Source organism: Anarhichas minor, unplaced genomic scaffold, assembly GCF_050575085.1.
Source record: "Anarhichas minor isolate MPS153535 unplaced genomic scaffold, ASM5057508v1 ptg000069l, whole genome shotgun sequence".
Taxonomy (NCBI): Eukaryota; Metazoa; Chordata; class Actinopteri; order Perciformes; family Anarhichadidae; genus Anarhichas; species Anarhichas minor.
The window spans coordinates 372,984-383,057 of NW_027466515.1; the positions used below are offsets into that span (position 1 = coordinate 372,984).

General features: G+C 42.4%; 49 non-coding genes across 49 annotated transcripts; all 49 read left to right on the forward strand.

Annotated features, from left to right (window-relative positions):
* The first annotated feature begins 209 nt into the window (after nt 1-209).
* trnat-cgu (transfer RNA threonine (anticodon CGU)) lies at nt 210-283 on the forward strand. Its single transcript has one exon. It is a non-coding gene; the product is annotated as a tRNA-Thr (tRNA).
* Nucleotides 284-371: 88 nt separating this feature from the next.
* trnat-agu (transfer RNA threonine (anticodon AGU)) lies at nt 372-445 on the forward strand. The gene has a single exon. It is a non-coding gene; the product is annotated as a tRNA-Thr (tRNA).
* Nucleotides 446-533: 88 nt separating this feature from the next.
* On the forward strand, nt 534-607 carry trnat-cgu (transfer RNA threonine (anticodon CGU)). The gene has a single exon. It is a non-coding gene; the product is annotated as a tRNA-Thr (tRNA).
* A 159-nt stretch (nt 608-766) lies between these two features.
* On the forward strand, nt 767-840 carry trnat-agu (transfer RNA threonine (anticodon AGU)). The gene has a single exon. It is a non-coding gene; the product is annotated as a tRNA-Thr (tRNA).
* Nucleotides 841-928: 88 nt separating this feature from the next.
* Nucleotides 929-1,002, forward strand: trnat-agu (transfer RNA threonine (anticodon AGU)). The gene has a single exon. It is a non-coding gene; the product is annotated as a tRNA-Thr (tRNA).
* A 159-nt stretch (nt 1,003-1,161) lies between these two features.
* On the forward strand, nt 1,162-1,235 carry trnat-agu (transfer RNA threonine (anticodon AGU)). Its single transcript has one exon. It is a non-coding gene; the product is annotated as a tRNA-Thr (tRNA).
* Nucleotides 1,236-1,323: 88 nt separating this feature from the next.
* Nucleotides 1,324-1,397, forward strand: trnat-cgu (transfer RNA threonine (anticodon CGU)). Its single transcript has one exon. It is a non-coding gene; the product is annotated as a tRNA-Thr (tRNA).
* Nucleotides 1,398-1,556: 159 nt separating this feature from the next.
* Nucleotides 1,557-1,630, forward strand: trnat-agu (transfer RNA threonine (anticodon AGU)). The gene has a single exon. It is a non-coding gene; the product is annotated as a tRNA-Thr (tRNA).
* Nucleotides 1,631-1,718: 88 nt separating this feature from the next.
* trnat-agu (transfer RNA threonine (anticodon AGU)) lies at nt 1,719-1,792 on the forward strand. Its single transcript has one exon. It is a non-coding gene; the product is annotated as a tRNA-Thr (tRNA).
* A 159-nt stretch (nt 1,793-1,951) lies between these two features.
* Nucleotides 1,952-2,025, forward strand: trnat-agu (transfer RNA threonine (anticodon AGU)). The gene has a single exon. It is a non-coding gene; the product is annotated as a tRNA-Thr (tRNA).
* Nucleotides 2,026-2,113: 88 nt separating this feature from the next.
* trnat-agu (transfer RNA threonine (anticodon AGU)) lies at nt 2,114-2,187 on the forward strand. The gene has a single exon. It is a non-coding gene; the product is annotated as a tRNA-Thr (tRNA).
* Nucleotides 2,188-2,275: 88 nt separating this feature from the next.
* trnat-cgu (transfer RNA threonine (anticodon CGU)) lies at nt 2,276-2,349 on the forward strand. Its single transcript has one exon. It is a non-coding gene; the product is annotated as a tRNA-Thr (tRNA).
* A 322-nt stretch (nt 2,350-2,671) lies between these two features.
* On the forward strand, nt 2,672-2,745 carry trnat-cgu (transfer RNA threonine (anticodon CGU)). The gene has a single exon. It is a non-coding gene; the product is annotated as a tRNA-Thr (tRNA).
* An 88-nt stretch (nt 2,746-2,833) lies between these two features.
* On the forward strand, nt 2,834-2,907 carry trnat-agu (transfer RNA threonine (anticodon AGU)). The gene has a single exon. It is a non-coding gene; the product is annotated as a tRNA-Thr (tRNA).
* An 88-nt stretch (nt 2,908-2,995) lies between these two features.
* Nucleotides 2,996-3,069, forward strand: trnat-cgu (transfer RNA threonine (anticodon CGU)). Its single transcript has one exon. It is a non-coding gene; the product is annotated as a tRNA-Thr (tRNA).
* A 159-nt stretch (nt 3,070-3,228) lies between these two features.
* On the forward strand, nt 3,229-3,302 carry trnat-agu (transfer RNA threonine (anticodon AGU)). Its single transcript has one exon. It is a non-coding gene; the product is annotated as a tRNA-Thr (tRNA).
* An 88-nt stretch (nt 3,303-3,390) lies between these two features.
* On the forward strand, nt 3,391-3,464 carry trnat-agu (transfer RNA threonine (anticodon AGU)). The gene has a single exon. It is a non-coding gene; the product is annotated as a tRNA-Thr (tRNA).
* A 159-nt stretch (nt 3,465-3,623) lies between these two features.
* On the forward strand, nt 3,624-3,697 carry trnat-agu (transfer RNA threonine (anticodon AGU)). The gene has a single exon. It is a non-coding gene; the product is annotated as a tRNA-Thr (tRNA).
* An 88-nt stretch (nt 3,698-3,785) lies between these two features.
* Nucleotides 3,786-3,859, forward strand: trnat-agu (transfer RNA threonine (anticodon AGU)). Its single transcript has one exon. It is a non-coding gene; the product is annotated as a tRNA-Thr (tRNA).
* An 88-nt stretch (nt 3,860-3,947) lies between these two features.
* On the forward strand, nt 3,948-4,021 carry trnat-cgu (transfer RNA threonine (anticodon CGU)). Its single transcript has one exon. It is a non-coding gene; the product is annotated as a tRNA-Thr (tRNA).
* Nucleotides 4,022-4,343: 322 nt separating this feature from the next.
* On the forward strand, nt 4,344-4,417 carry trnat-cgu (transfer RNA threonine (anticodon CGU)). Its single transcript has one exon. It is a non-coding gene; the product is annotated as a tRNA-Thr (tRNA).
* Nucleotides 4,418-4,505: 88 nt separating this feature from the next.
* Nucleotides 4,506-4,579, forward strand: trnat-cgu (transfer RNA threonine (anticodon CGU)). Its single transcript has one exon. It is a non-coding gene; the product is annotated as a tRNA-Thr (tRNA).
* Nucleotides 4,580-4,667: 88 nt separating this feature from the next.
* On the forward strand, nt 4,668-4,741 carry trnat-agu (transfer RNA threonine (anticodon AGU)). The gene has a single exon. It is a non-coding gene; the product is annotated as a tRNA-Thr (tRNA).
* An 88-nt stretch (nt 4,742-4,829) lies between these two features.
* trnat-agu (transfer RNA threonine (anticodon AGU)) lies at nt 4,830-4,903 on the forward strand. Its single transcript has one exon. It is a non-coding gene; the product is annotated as a tRNA-Thr (tRNA).
* Nucleotides 4,904-4,991: 88 nt separating this feature from the next.
* trnat-agu (transfer RNA threonine (anticodon AGU)) lies at nt 4,992-5,065 on the forward strand. Its single transcript has one exon. It is a non-coding gene; the product is annotated as a tRNA-Thr (tRNA).
* An 88-nt stretch (nt 5,066-5,153) lies between these two features.
* Nucleotides 5,154-5,227, forward strand: trnat-cgu (transfer RNA threonine (anticodon CGU)). Its single transcript has one exon. It is a non-coding gene; the product is annotated as a tRNA-Thr (tRNA).
* Nucleotides 5,228-5,549: 322 nt separating this feature from the next.
* trnat-cgu (transfer RNA threonine (anticodon CGU)) lies at nt 5,550-5,623 on the forward strand. Its single transcript has one exon. It is a non-coding gene; the product is annotated as a tRNA-Thr (tRNA).
* An 88-nt stretch (nt 5,624-5,711) lies between these two features.
* On the forward strand, nt 5,712-5,785 carry trnat-agu (transfer RNA threonine (anticodon AGU)). The gene has a single exon. It is a non-coding gene; the product is annotated as a tRNA-Thr (tRNA).
* An 88-nt stretch (nt 5,786-5,873) lies between these two features.
* On the forward strand, nt 5,874-5,947 carry trnat-cgu (transfer RNA threonine (anticodon CGU)). The gene has a single exon. It is a non-coding gene; the product is annotated as a tRNA-Thr (tRNA).
* Nucleotides 5,948-6,106: 159 nt separating this feature from the next.
* Nucleotides 6,107-6,180, forward strand: trnat-agu (transfer RNA threonine (anticodon AGU)). The gene has a single exon. It is a non-coding gene; the product is annotated as a tRNA-Thr (tRNA).
* An 88-nt stretch (nt 6,181-6,268) lies between these two features.
* trnat-agu (transfer RNA threonine (anticodon AGU)) lies at nt 6,269-6,342 on the forward strand. Its single transcript has one exon. It is a non-coding gene; the product is annotated as a tRNA-Thr (tRNA).
* A 159-nt stretch (nt 6,343-6,501) lies between these two features.
* Nucleotides 6,502-6,575, forward strand: trnat-agu (transfer RNA threonine (anticodon AGU)). Its single transcript has one exon. It is a non-coding gene; the product is annotated as a tRNA-Thr (tRNA).
* Nucleotides 6,576-6,663: 88 nt separating this feature from the next.
* Nucleotides 6,664-6,737, forward strand: trnat-agu (transfer RNA threonine (anticodon AGU)). Its single transcript has one exon. It is a non-coding gene; the product is annotated as a tRNA-Thr (tRNA).
* Nucleotides 6,738-6,825: 88 nt separating this feature from the next.
* trnat-cgu (transfer RNA threonine (anticodon CGU)) lies at nt 6,826-6,899 on the forward strand. The gene has a single exon. It is a non-coding gene; the product is annotated as a tRNA-Thr (tRNA).
* Nucleotides 6,900-7,221: 322 nt separating this feature from the next.
* Nucleotides 7,222-7,295, forward strand: trnat-cgu (transfer RNA threonine (anticodon CGU)). The gene has a single exon. It is a non-coding gene; the product is annotated as a tRNA-Thr (tRNA).
* Nucleotides 7,296-7,383: 88 nt separating this feature from the next.
* Nucleotides 7,384-7,457, forward strand: trnat-cgu (transfer RNA threonine (anticodon CGU)). The gene has a single exon. It is a non-coding gene; the product is annotated as a tRNA-Thr (tRNA).
* An 88-nt stretch (nt 7,458-7,545) lies between these two features.
* trnat-agu (transfer RNA threonine (anticodon AGU)) lies at nt 7,546-7,619 on the forward strand. The gene has a single exon. It is a non-coding gene; the product is annotated as a tRNA-Thr (tRNA).
* Nucleotides 7,620-7,707: 88 nt separating this feature from the next.
* trnat-agu (transfer RNA threonine (anticodon AGU)) lies at nt 7,708-7,781 on the forward strand. Its single transcript has one exon. It is a non-coding gene; the product is annotated as a tRNA-Thr (tRNA).
* An 88-nt stretch (nt 7,782-7,869) lies between these two features.
* trnat-agu (transfer RNA threonine (anticodon AGU)) lies at nt 7,870-7,943 on the forward strand. The gene has a single exon. It is a non-coding gene; the product is annotated as a tRNA-Thr (tRNA).
* Nucleotides 7,944-8,031: 88 nt separating this feature from the next.
* trnat-cgu (transfer RNA threonine (anticodon CGU)) lies at nt 8,032-8,105 on the forward strand. Its single transcript has one exon. It is a non-coding gene; the product is annotated as a tRNA-Thr (tRNA).
* Nucleotides 8,106-8,427: 322 nt separating this feature from the next.
* trnat-cgu (transfer RNA threonine (anticodon CGU)) lies at nt 8,428-8,501 on the forward strand. The gene has a single exon. It is a non-coding gene; the product is annotated as a tRNA-Thr (tRNA).
* An 88-nt stretch (nt 8,502-8,589) lies between these two features.
* Nucleotides 8,590-8,663, forward strand: trnat-agu (transfer RNA threonine (anticodon AGU)). Its single transcript has one exon. It is a non-coding gene; the product is annotated as a tRNA-Thr (tRNA).
* A 160-nt stretch (nt 8,664-8,823) lies between these two features.
* trnat-agu (transfer RNA threonine (anticodon AGU)) lies at nt 8,824-8,896 on the forward strand. Its single transcript has one exon. It is a non-coding gene; the product is annotated as a tRNA-Thr (tRNA).
* An 88-nt stretch (nt 8,897-8,984) lies between these two features.
* Nucleotides 8,985-9,058, forward strand: trnat-agu (transfer RNA threonine (anticodon AGU)). The gene has a single exon. It is a non-coding gene; the product is annotated as a tRNA-Thr (tRNA).
* A 159-nt stretch (nt 9,059-9,217) lies between these two features.
* On the forward strand, nt 9,218-9,291 carry trnat-cgu (transfer RNA threonine (anticodon CGU)). The gene has a single exon. It is a non-coding gene; the product is annotated as a tRNA-Thr (tRNA).
* An 88-nt stretch (nt 9,292-9,379) lies between these two features.
* Nucleotides 9,380-9,453, forward strand: trnat-agu (transfer RNA threonine (anticodon AGU)). The gene has a single exon. It is a non-coding gene; the product is annotated as a tRNA-Thr (tRNA).
* An 88-nt stretch (nt 9,454-9,541) lies between these two features.
* Nucleotides 9,542-9,615, forward strand: trnat-agu (transfer RNA threonine (anticodon AGU)). Its single transcript has one exon. It is a non-coding gene; the product is annotated as a tRNA-Thr (tRNA).
* Nucleotides 9,616-9,703: 88 nt separating this feature from the next.
* trnat-agu (transfer RNA threonine (anticodon AGU)) lies at nt 9,704-9,777 on the forward strand. The gene has a single exon. It is a non-coding gene; the product is annotated as a tRNA-Thr (tRNA).
* Nucleotides 9,778-9,865: 88 nt separating this feature from the next.
* trnat-cgu (transfer RNA threonine (anticodon CGU)) lies at nt 9,866-9,939 on the forward strand. Its single transcript has one exon. It is a non-coding gene; the product is annotated as a tRNA-Thr (tRNA).
* The last annotated feature ends 135 nt before the right edge of the window (nt 9,940-10,074 follow it).

Sequence of the window (10,074 nt, forward strand, 5' to 3'; positions counted from 1 at the left end):
GTGCCTGTCTTGTAAACAGGAGATCCTGGCTTCAAATCCCAGCAACACCTCAAAGACAAAAATAGTCAGAGCACTAAATCAGAAAGGATCAGACTTAATCAATTTGGTGACGCACTGCCTGCTGCAATACAGTGTAGACTTCAACTTTTTGGTTTCATATTGGTGAAAATTAAAGACGGTTTACAATTTGTGAAAAAGACCTTCACAGAGGTGCTGTGGCTTAGTTGGTCAAAGTGCCTGTCTCGTAAACAGGAGATCCTGGGTTCAAATCCCTGCAGCGCCTCTCCTGGGTAGTCTTGTCTTCAACTTTTTGCTCTCATATTTGAGAAAATTAACGACCGTTTAAAATTTGTAAAAAAGATCTTCACAGAGGTGCTGTGGCTTAGTTGGTCAAAGTGCCTGTCTAGTAAACAGGAGATCCTGGGTTCAAATCCCAGCAGCGCCTCTCCTGAGTGGTCTTGACTTCAACTTTTTGCTCTCATATTTGAGAAAATTAACGACCGTATGAAATTTGTTAAAAAGACCTTCACAGAGGCGCTGTGGCTTAGTTGGTCAAAGTGCCTGTCTCGTAAACAGGAGATCCTGGGTTCAAATCCCAGCAGCGCCTCAAAGACAAAAATAGTCAGAGCACTAAATGAGAAAGGATCAGACTGAATCTTTTTGGTGACGCACTGCCTGCTGCAATACAGTGTAGACTTCAACTTTTTGGTTTCATATTGGTGAAAATTAAAGACGGTTTAGAATTTGTGAAAAAGACCTTCACAGAAGTGCTGTGGCTTAGTTGGTCAAAGTGCCTGTCTAGTAAACAGGAGATCCTGGGTTCAAATCCCAGCAGCACCTCTCCTGGGTAGTCTTGACTTCAACGTTTTGCTCTCATATTTGAGAAAATTAACGACCATTTACAATTTGTGAAAAAGATCTTCACAGAGGTGCTGTGGCTTAGTTGGTCAAAGTGCCTGTCTAGTAAACAGGAGATCCTGGGTTCAAATCCCAGCAGCGCCTCAAAGACAAAAATAGTCAGAGCACTAAATGAGAAAGGATCAGACTGAATCTTTTTGGTGACGCACTGCCTGCTGCAATACAGTGTAGACTTCAACTTTTTGGTTTCATATTGGTGAAAATTAAAGACGGTTTAGAATTTGTGAAAAAGACCTTCACAGAGGTGCTGTGGCTTAGTTGGTCAAAGTGCCTGTCTAGTAAACAGGAGATCCTGGGTTCAAATCCCAGCAGCGCCTCTCCTGAGTGGTCTTGACTTCAACTTTTTGCTCTCATATTTGAGAAAATTAACGACCGTATGAAATTTGTTAAAAAGACCTTCACAGAGGCGCTGTGGCTTAGTTGGTCAAAGTGCCTGTCTCGTAAACAGGAGATCCTGGGTTCAAATCCCAGCAGCGCCTCAAAGACAAAAATAGTCAGAGCACTAAATGAGAAAGGATCAGACTGAATCTTTTTGGTGACGCACTGCCTGCTGCAATACAGTGTAGACTTCAACTTTTTGGTTTCATATTGGTGAAAATTAAAGACGGTTTAGAATTTGTGAAAAAGACCTTCACAGAAGTGCTGTGGCTTAGTTGGTCAAAGTGCCTGTCTAGTAAACAGGAGATCCTGGGTTCAAATCCCAGCAGCACCTCTCCTGGGTAGTCTTGACTTCAACGTTTTGCTCTCATATTTGAGAAAATTAACGACCATTTACAATTTGTGAAAAAGATCTTCACAGAGGTGCTGTGGCTTAGTTGGTCAAAGTGCCTGTCTAGTAAACAGGAGATCCTGGGTTCAAATCCCAGCAGCGCCTCAAAGACAAAAATAGTCAGAGCACTAAATGAGAAAGGATCAGACTGAATCTTTTTGGTGACGCACTGCCTGCTGCAATACAGTGTAGACTTCAACTTTTTGGTTTCATATTGGTGAAAATTAAAGACGGTTTAGAATTTGTGAAAAAGACCTTCACAGAGGTGCTGTGGCTTAGTTGGTCAAAGTGCCTGTCTAGTAAACAGGAGATCCTGGTTTCAAATCCCTGCAGCGCCTCTCCTGGGTAGTCTTGTCTTCAACTTTTTGCTCTCATATTTGAGAAAATTAACGACCGTTTAAAATTTGTGAAAAAGACCTTCACAGAGGTGCTGTGGCTTAGTTGGTCAAAGTGCCTGTCTAGTAAACAGGAGATCCTGGGTTCAAATCGCAGCAGCACCTCTCCTGGGTAGTCTTGACTTCAACGTTTTGCTCTCATATTTGAGAAAATTAACGACCGTATGAAATTTGTTAAAAAGACCTTCACAGAGGCGCTGTGGCTTAGTTGGTCAAAGTGCCTGTCTCGTAAACAGGAGATCCTGGGTTCAATTCCCAGCAGTGCCTGTGACAAAGCAGAGTATCCTTCAGCTTTATTGTTTCATATCTGTGAATATGACCGAAAGTTCAAAATCTAAGGAATAGTCAGTCAGATAGGCGCTTTGGCTTAATTGGTCAAAGTGCCTGTCTTGTAAACAGGAGATCCTGGCTTCAAATCCCAGCAACACCTCAAAGACAAAAATAGTCAGAGCACTAAATCAGAAAGGATCAGACTTAATCAATTTGGTGACGCACTGCCTGCTGCAATACAGTGTAGACTTCAACTTTTTGGTTTCATATTGGTGAAAATTAAAGACGGTTTACAATTTGTGAAAAAGACCTTCACAGAGGTGCTGTGGCTTAGTTGGTCAAAGTGCCTGTCTCGTAAACAGGAGATCCTGGGTTCAAATCCCTGCAGCGCCTCTCCTGGGTAGTCTTGTCTTCAACTTTTTGCTCTCATATTTGAGAAAATTAACGACCGTTTAAAATTTGTAAAAAAGATCTTCACAGAGGTGCTGTGGCTTAGTTGGTCAAAGTGCCTGTCTAGTAAACAGGAGATCCTGGGTTCAAATCCCAGCAGCGCCTCTCCTGAGTGGTCTTGACTTCAACTTTTTGCTCTCATATTTGAGAAAATTAACGACCGTATGAAATTTGTTAAAAAGACCTTCACAGAGGCGCTGTGGCTTAGTTGGTCAAAGTGCCTGTCTCGTAAACAGGAGATCCTGGGTTCAAATCCCAGCAGCGCCTCAAAGACAAAAATAGTCAGAGCACTAAATGAGAAAGGATCAGACTGAATCTTTTTGGTGACGCACTGCCTGCTGCAATACAGTGTAGACTTCAACTTTTTGGTTTCATATTGGTGAAAATTAAAGACGGTTTAGAATTTGTGAAAAAGACCTTCACAGAAGTGCTGTGGCTTAGTTGGTCAAAGTGCCTGTCTAGTAAACAGGAGATCCTGGGTTCAAATCCCAGCAGCACCTCTCCTGGGTAGTCTTGACTTCAACGTTTTGCTCTCATATTTGAGAAAATTAACGACCATTTACAATTTGTGAAAAAGATCTTCACAGAGGTGCTGTGGCTTAGTTGGTCAAAGTGCCTGTCTAGTAAACAGGAGATCCTGGGTTCAAATCCCAGCAGCGCCTCAAAGACAAAAATAGTCAGAGCACTAAATGAGAAAGGATCAGACTGAATCTTTTTGGTGACGCACTGCCTGCTGCAATACAGTGTAGACTTCAACTTTTTGGTTTCATATTGGTGAAAATTAAAGACGGTTTAGAATTTGTGAAAAAGACCTTCACAGAGGTGCTGTGGCTTAGTTGGTCAAAGTGCCTGTCTAGTAAACAGGAGATCCTGGTTTCAAATCCCTGCAGCGCCTCTCCTGGGTAGTCTTGTCTTCAACTTTTTGCTCTCATATTTGAGAAAATTAACGACCGTTTAAAATTTGTGAAAAAGACCTTCACAGAGGTGCTGTGGCTTAGTTGGTCAAAGTGCCTGTCTAGTAAACAGGAGATCCTGGGTTCAAATCGCAGCAGCACCTCTCCTGGGTAGTCTTGACTTCAACGTTTTGCTCTCATATTTGAGAAAATTAACGACCGTATGAAATTTGTTAAAAAGACCTTCACAGAGGCGCTGTGGCTTAGTTGGTCAAAGTGCCTGTCTCGTAAACAGGAGATCCTGGGTTCAATTCCCAGCAGTGCCTGTGACAAAGCAGAGTATCCTTCAGCTTTATTGTTTCATATCTGTGAATATGACCGAAAGTTCAAAATCTAAGGAATAGTCAGTCAGATAGGCGCTTTGGCTTAATTGGTCAAAGTGCCTGTCTTGTAAACAGGAGATCCTGGCTTCAAATCCCAGCAACACCTCAAAGACAAAAATAGTCAGAGCACTAAATCAGAAAGGATCAGACTTAATCAATTTGGTGACGCACTGCCTGCTGCAATACAGTGTAGACTTCAACTTTTTGGTTTCATATTGGTGAAAATTAAAGACGGTTTACAATTTGTGAAAAAGACCTTCACAGAGGTGCTGTGGCTTAGTTGGTCAAAGTGCCTGTCTCGTAAACAGGAGATCCTGGGTTCAAATCCCTGCAGCGCCTCTCCTGGGTAGTCTTGTCTTCAACTTTTTGCTCTCATATTTGAGAAAATTAACGACCGTATGAAATTTGTTAAAAAGACCTTCACAGAGGTGCTGTGGCTTAGTTGGTCAAAGTGCCTGTCTCGTAAACAGGAGATCCTGGGTTCAAATCCCTGCAGCGCCTCTCCTGGGTAGTCTTGTCTTCAACTTTTTGCTCTCATATTTGAGAAAATTAACGACCGTTTAAAATTTGTAAAAAAGATCTTCACAGAGGTGCTGTGGCTTAGTTGGTCAAAGTGCCTGTCTAGTAAACAGGAGATCCTGGGTTCAAATCCCAGCAGCGCCTCTCCTGAGTGGTCTTGACATCAACTTTTTGCTCTCATATTTGAGAAAATTAACGACCGTATGAAATTTGTTAAAAAGATCTTCACAGAGGCGCTGTGGCTTAGTTGGTCAAAGTGCCTGTCTAGTAAACAGGAGATCCTGGGTTCAAATCCCTGCAGCGCCTCTCCTGGGTAGTCTTGTCTTCAACTTTTTGCTCTCATATTTGAGTAAATTAACGACCGTTTAAAATTTGTGAAAAAGACCTTCACAGAGGTGCTGTGGCTTAGTTGGTCAAAGTGCCTGTCTAGTAAACAGGAGATCCTGGGTTCAAATCCCAGCAGCACCTCTCCTGGGTAGTCTTGACTTCAACGTTTTGCTCTCATATTTGAGAAAATTAACGACCGTATGAAATTTGTTAGAAAGACCTTCACAGAGGCGCTGTGGCTTAGTTGGTCAAAGTGCCTGTCTCGTAAACAGGAGATCCTGGGTTCAATTCCCAGCAGTGCCTGTGACAAAGCAGAGTATCCTTCAGCTTTATTGTTTCATATCTGTGAATATGACCGAAAGTTCAAAATCTAAGGAATAGTCAGTCAGATAGGCGCTTTGGCTTAATTGGTCAAAGTGCCTGTCTTGTAAACAGGAGATCCTGGCTTCAAATCCCAGCAACACCTCAAAGACAAAAATAGTCAGAGCACTAAATCAGAAAGGATCAGACTTAATCAATTTGGTGACGCACTGCCTGCTGCAATACAGTGTAGACTTCAACTTTTTGGTTTCATATTGGTGAAAATTAAAGACGGTTTACAATTTGTGAAAAAGACCTTCACAGAGGTGCTGTGGCTTAGTTGGTCAAAGTGCCTGTCTCGTAAACAGGAGATCCTGGGTTCAAATCCCTGCAGCGCCTCTCCTGGGTAGTCTTGTCTTCAACTTTTTGCTCTCATATTTGAGAAAATTAACGACCGTTTAAAATTTGTAAAAAAGATCTTCACAGAGGTGCTGTGGCTTAGTTGGTCAAAGTGCCTGTCTAGTAAACAGGAGATCCTGGGTTCAAATCCCAGCAGCGCCTCTCCTGAGTGGTCTTGACTTCAACTTTTTGCTCTCATATTTGAGAAAATTAACGACCGTATGAAATTTGTTAAAAAGACCTTCACAGAGGCGCTGTGGCTTAGTTGGTCAAAGTGCCTGTCTCGTAAACAGGAGATCCTGGGTTCAAATCCCAGCAGCGCCTCAAAGACAAAAATAGTCAGAGCACTAAATGAGAAAGGATCAGACTGAATCTTTTTGGTGACGCACTGCCTGCTGCAATACAGTGTAGACTTCAACTTTTTGGTTTCATATTGGTGAAAATTAAAGACGGTTTAGAATTTGTGAAAAAGACCTTCACAGAAGTGCTGTGGCTTAGTTGGTCAAAGTGCCTGTCTAGTAAACAGGAGATCCTGGGTTCAAATCCCAGCAGCACCTCTCCTGGGTAGTCTTGACTTCAACGTTTTGCTCTCATATTTGAGAAAATTAACGACCATTTACAATTTGTGAAAAAGATCTTCACAGAGGTGCTGTGGCTTAGTTGGTCAAAGTGCCTGTCTAGTAAACAGGAGATCCTGGGTTCAAATCCCAGCAGCGCCTCAAAGACAAAAATAGTCAGAGCACTAAATGAGAAAGGATCAGACTGAATCTTTTTGGTGACGCACTGCCTGCTGCAATACAGTGTAGACTTCAACTTTTTGGTTTCATATTGGTGAAAATTAAAGACGGTTTAGAATTTGTGAAAAAGACCTTCACAGAGGTGCTGTGGCTTAGTTGGTCAAAGTGCCTGTCTAGTAAACAGGAGATCCTGGTTTCAAATCCCTGCAGCGCCTCTCCTGGGTAGTCTTGTCTTCAACTTTTTGCTCTCATATTTGAGAAAATTAACGACCGTTTAAAATTTGTGAAAAAGACCTTCACAGAGGTGCTGTGGCTTAGTTGGTCAAAGTGCCTGTCTAGTAAACAGGAGATCCTGGGTTCAAATCGCAGCAGCACCTCTCCTGGGTAGTCTTGACTTCAACGTTTTGCTCTCATATTTGAGAAAATTAACGACCGTATGAAATTTGTTAAAAAGACCTTCACAGAGGCGCTGTGGCTTAGTTGGTCAAAGTGCCTGTCTCGTAAACAGGAGATCCTGGGTTCAATTCCCAGCAGTGCCTGTGACAAAGCAGAGTATCCTTCAGCTTTATTGTTTCATATCTGTGAATATGACCGAAAGTTCAAAATCTAAGGAATAGTCAGTCAGATAGGCGCTTTGGCTTAATTGGTCAAAGTGCCTGTCTTGTAAACAGGAGATCCTGGCTTCAAATCCCAGCAACACCTCAAAGACAAAAATAGTCAGAGCACTAAATCAGAAAGGATCAGACTTAATCAATTTGGTGACGCACTGCCTGCTGCAATACAGTGTAGACTTCAACTTTTTGGTTTCATATTGGTGAAAATTAAAGACGGTTTACAATTTGTGAAAAAGACCTTCACAGAGGTGCTGTGGCTTAGTTGGTCAAAGTGCCTGTCTCGTAAACAGGAGATCCTGGGTTCAAATCCCTGCAGCGCCTCTCCTGGGTAGTCTTGTCTTCAACTTTTTGCTCTCATATTTGAGAAAATTAACGACCGTATGAAATTTGTTAAAAAGACCTTCACAGAGGTGCTGTGGCTTAGTTGGTCAAAGTGCCTGTCTCGTAAACAGGAGATCCTGGGTTCAAATCCCTGCAGCGCCTCTCCTGGGTAGTCTTGTCTTCAACTTTTTGCTCTCATATTTGAGAAAATTAACGACCGTTTAAAATTTGTAAAAAAGATCTTCACAGAGGTGCTGTGGCTTAGTTGGTCAAAGTGCCTGTCTAGTAAACAGGAGATCCTGGGTTCAAATCCCAGCAGCGCCTCTCCTGAGTGGTCTTGACATCAACTTTTTGCTCTCATATTTGAGAAAATTAACGACCGTATGAAATTTGTTAAAAAGATCTTCACAGAGGCGCTGTGGCTTAGTTGGTCAAAGTGCCTGTCTAGTAAACAGGAGATCCTGGGTTCAAATCCCTGCAGCGCCTCTCCTGGGTAGTCTTGTCTTCAACTTTTTGCTCTCATATTTGAGTAAATTAACGACCGTTTAAAATTTGTGAAAAAGACCTTCACAGAGGTGCTGTGGCTTAGTTGGTCAAAGTGCCTGTCTAGTAAACAGGAGATCCTGGGTTCAAATCCCAGCAGCACCTCTCCTGGGTAGTCTTGACTTCAACGTTTTGCTCTCATATTTGAGAAAATTAACGACCGTATGAAATTTGTTAGAAAGACCTTCACAGAGGCGCTGTGGCTTAGTTGGTCAAAGTGCCTGTCTCGTAAACAGGAGATCCTGGGTTCAATTCCCAGCAGTGCCTGTGACAAAGCAGAGTATCCTTCAGCTTTATTGTTTCATATCTGTGAATATGACCGAAAGTTCAAAATCTAAGGAATAGTCAGTCAGATAGGCGCTTTGGCTTAATTGGTCAAAGTGCCTGTCTTGTAAACAGGAGATCCTGGCTTCAAATCCCAGCAACACCTCAAAGACAAAAATAGTCAGAGCACTAAATCAGAAAGGATCAGACTTAATCAATTTGGTGACGCACTGCCTGCTGCAATACAGTGTAGACTTCAACTTTTTGGTTTCATATTGGTGAAAATTAAAGACGGTTTACAATTTGTGAAAAAGACCTTCACAGAGGTGCTGTGGCTTAGTTGGTCAAAGTGCCTGTCTCGTAAACAGGAGATCCTGGGTTCAAATCCCTGCAGCGCCTCTCCTGGGTAGTCTTGTCTTCAACTTTTTGCTCTCATATTTGAGAAAATTAACGACCGTTTAAAATTTGTAAAAAAGATCTTCACAGAGGTGCTGTGGCTTAGTTGGTCAAAGTGCCTGTCTAGTAAACAGGAGATCCTGGGTTCAAATCCCAGCAGCGCCTCAAAGACAAAAATAGTCAGAGCACTAAATGAGAAAGGATCAGACTGAATCTTTTTGGTGACGCACTGCCTGCTGCAATACAGTGTAGACTTCAACTTTTTGGTTTCATATTGGTGAAAATTAAAGACGGTTTAGAATTTGTGAAAAAGACCTTCACAGAAGTGCTGTGGCTTAGTTGGTCAAAGTGCCTGTCTAGTAAACAGGAGATCCTGGGTTCAAATCCCAGCAGCAACTCTCCTCGGTAGTCTTGACTTCAACGTTTTGCTCTCATATTTGAGAAAATTAACGACCATTTACAATTTGTGAAAAAGATCTTCACAGAGGTGCTGTGGCTTAGTTGGTCAAAGTGCCTGTCTAGTAAACAGGAGATCCTGGGTTCAAATCCCAGCAGCGCCTCAAAGACAAAAATAGTCAGAGCACTAAATGAGAAAGGATCAGACTGAATCAATTTGGTGACGCACTGCCTGCTGCAATACAGTGTAGACTTCAACTTTTTGGTTTCATATTGGTGAAAATTAAAGACGGTTTACAATTTGTGAAAAAGACCTTCACAGAGGTGCTGTGGCTTAGTTGGTCAAAGTGCCTGTCTCGTAAACAGGAGATCCTGGGTTCAAATCCCTGCAGCGCCTCTCCTGGGTAGTCTTGTCTTCAACTTTTTGCTCTCATATTTGAGAAAATTAACGACCGTTTAAAATTTGTAAAAAAGATCTTCACAGAGGTGCTGTGGCTTAGTTGGTCAAAGTGCCTGTCTAGTAAACAGGAGATCCTGGGTTCAAATCCCAGCAGCGCCTCTCCTGAGTGGTCTTGACATCAACTTTTTGCTCTCATATTTGAGAAAATTAACGACCGTATGAAATTTGTTAAAAAGATCTTCACAGAGGCGCTGTGGCTTAGTTGGTCAAAGTGCCTGTCTAGTAAACAGGAGATCCTGGGTTCAAATCCCTGCAGCGCCTCTCCTGGGTAGTCTTGTCTTCAACTTTTTGCTCTCATATTTGAGTAAATTAACGACCGTTTAAAATTTGTGAAAAAGACCTTCACAGAGGTGCTGTGGCTTAGTTGGTCAAAGTGCCTGTCTAGTAAACAGGAGATCCTGGGTTCAAATCCCAGCAGCACCTCTCCTGGGTAGTCTTGACTTCAACGTTTTGCTCTCATATTTGAGAAAATTAACGACCGTATGAAATTTGTTAGAAAGACCTTCACAGAGGCGCTGTGGCTTAGTTGGTCAAAGTGCCTGTCTCGTAAACAGGAGATCCTGGGTTCAATTCCCAGCAGTGCCTGTGACAAAGCAGAGTATCCTTCAGCTTTATTGTTTCATATCTGTGAATATGACCGAAAGTTCAAAATCTAAGGAATAGTCAGTCAGATAGGCGCTTTGGCTTAATTGGTCAAAGTGCCTGTCTTGTAAACAGGAG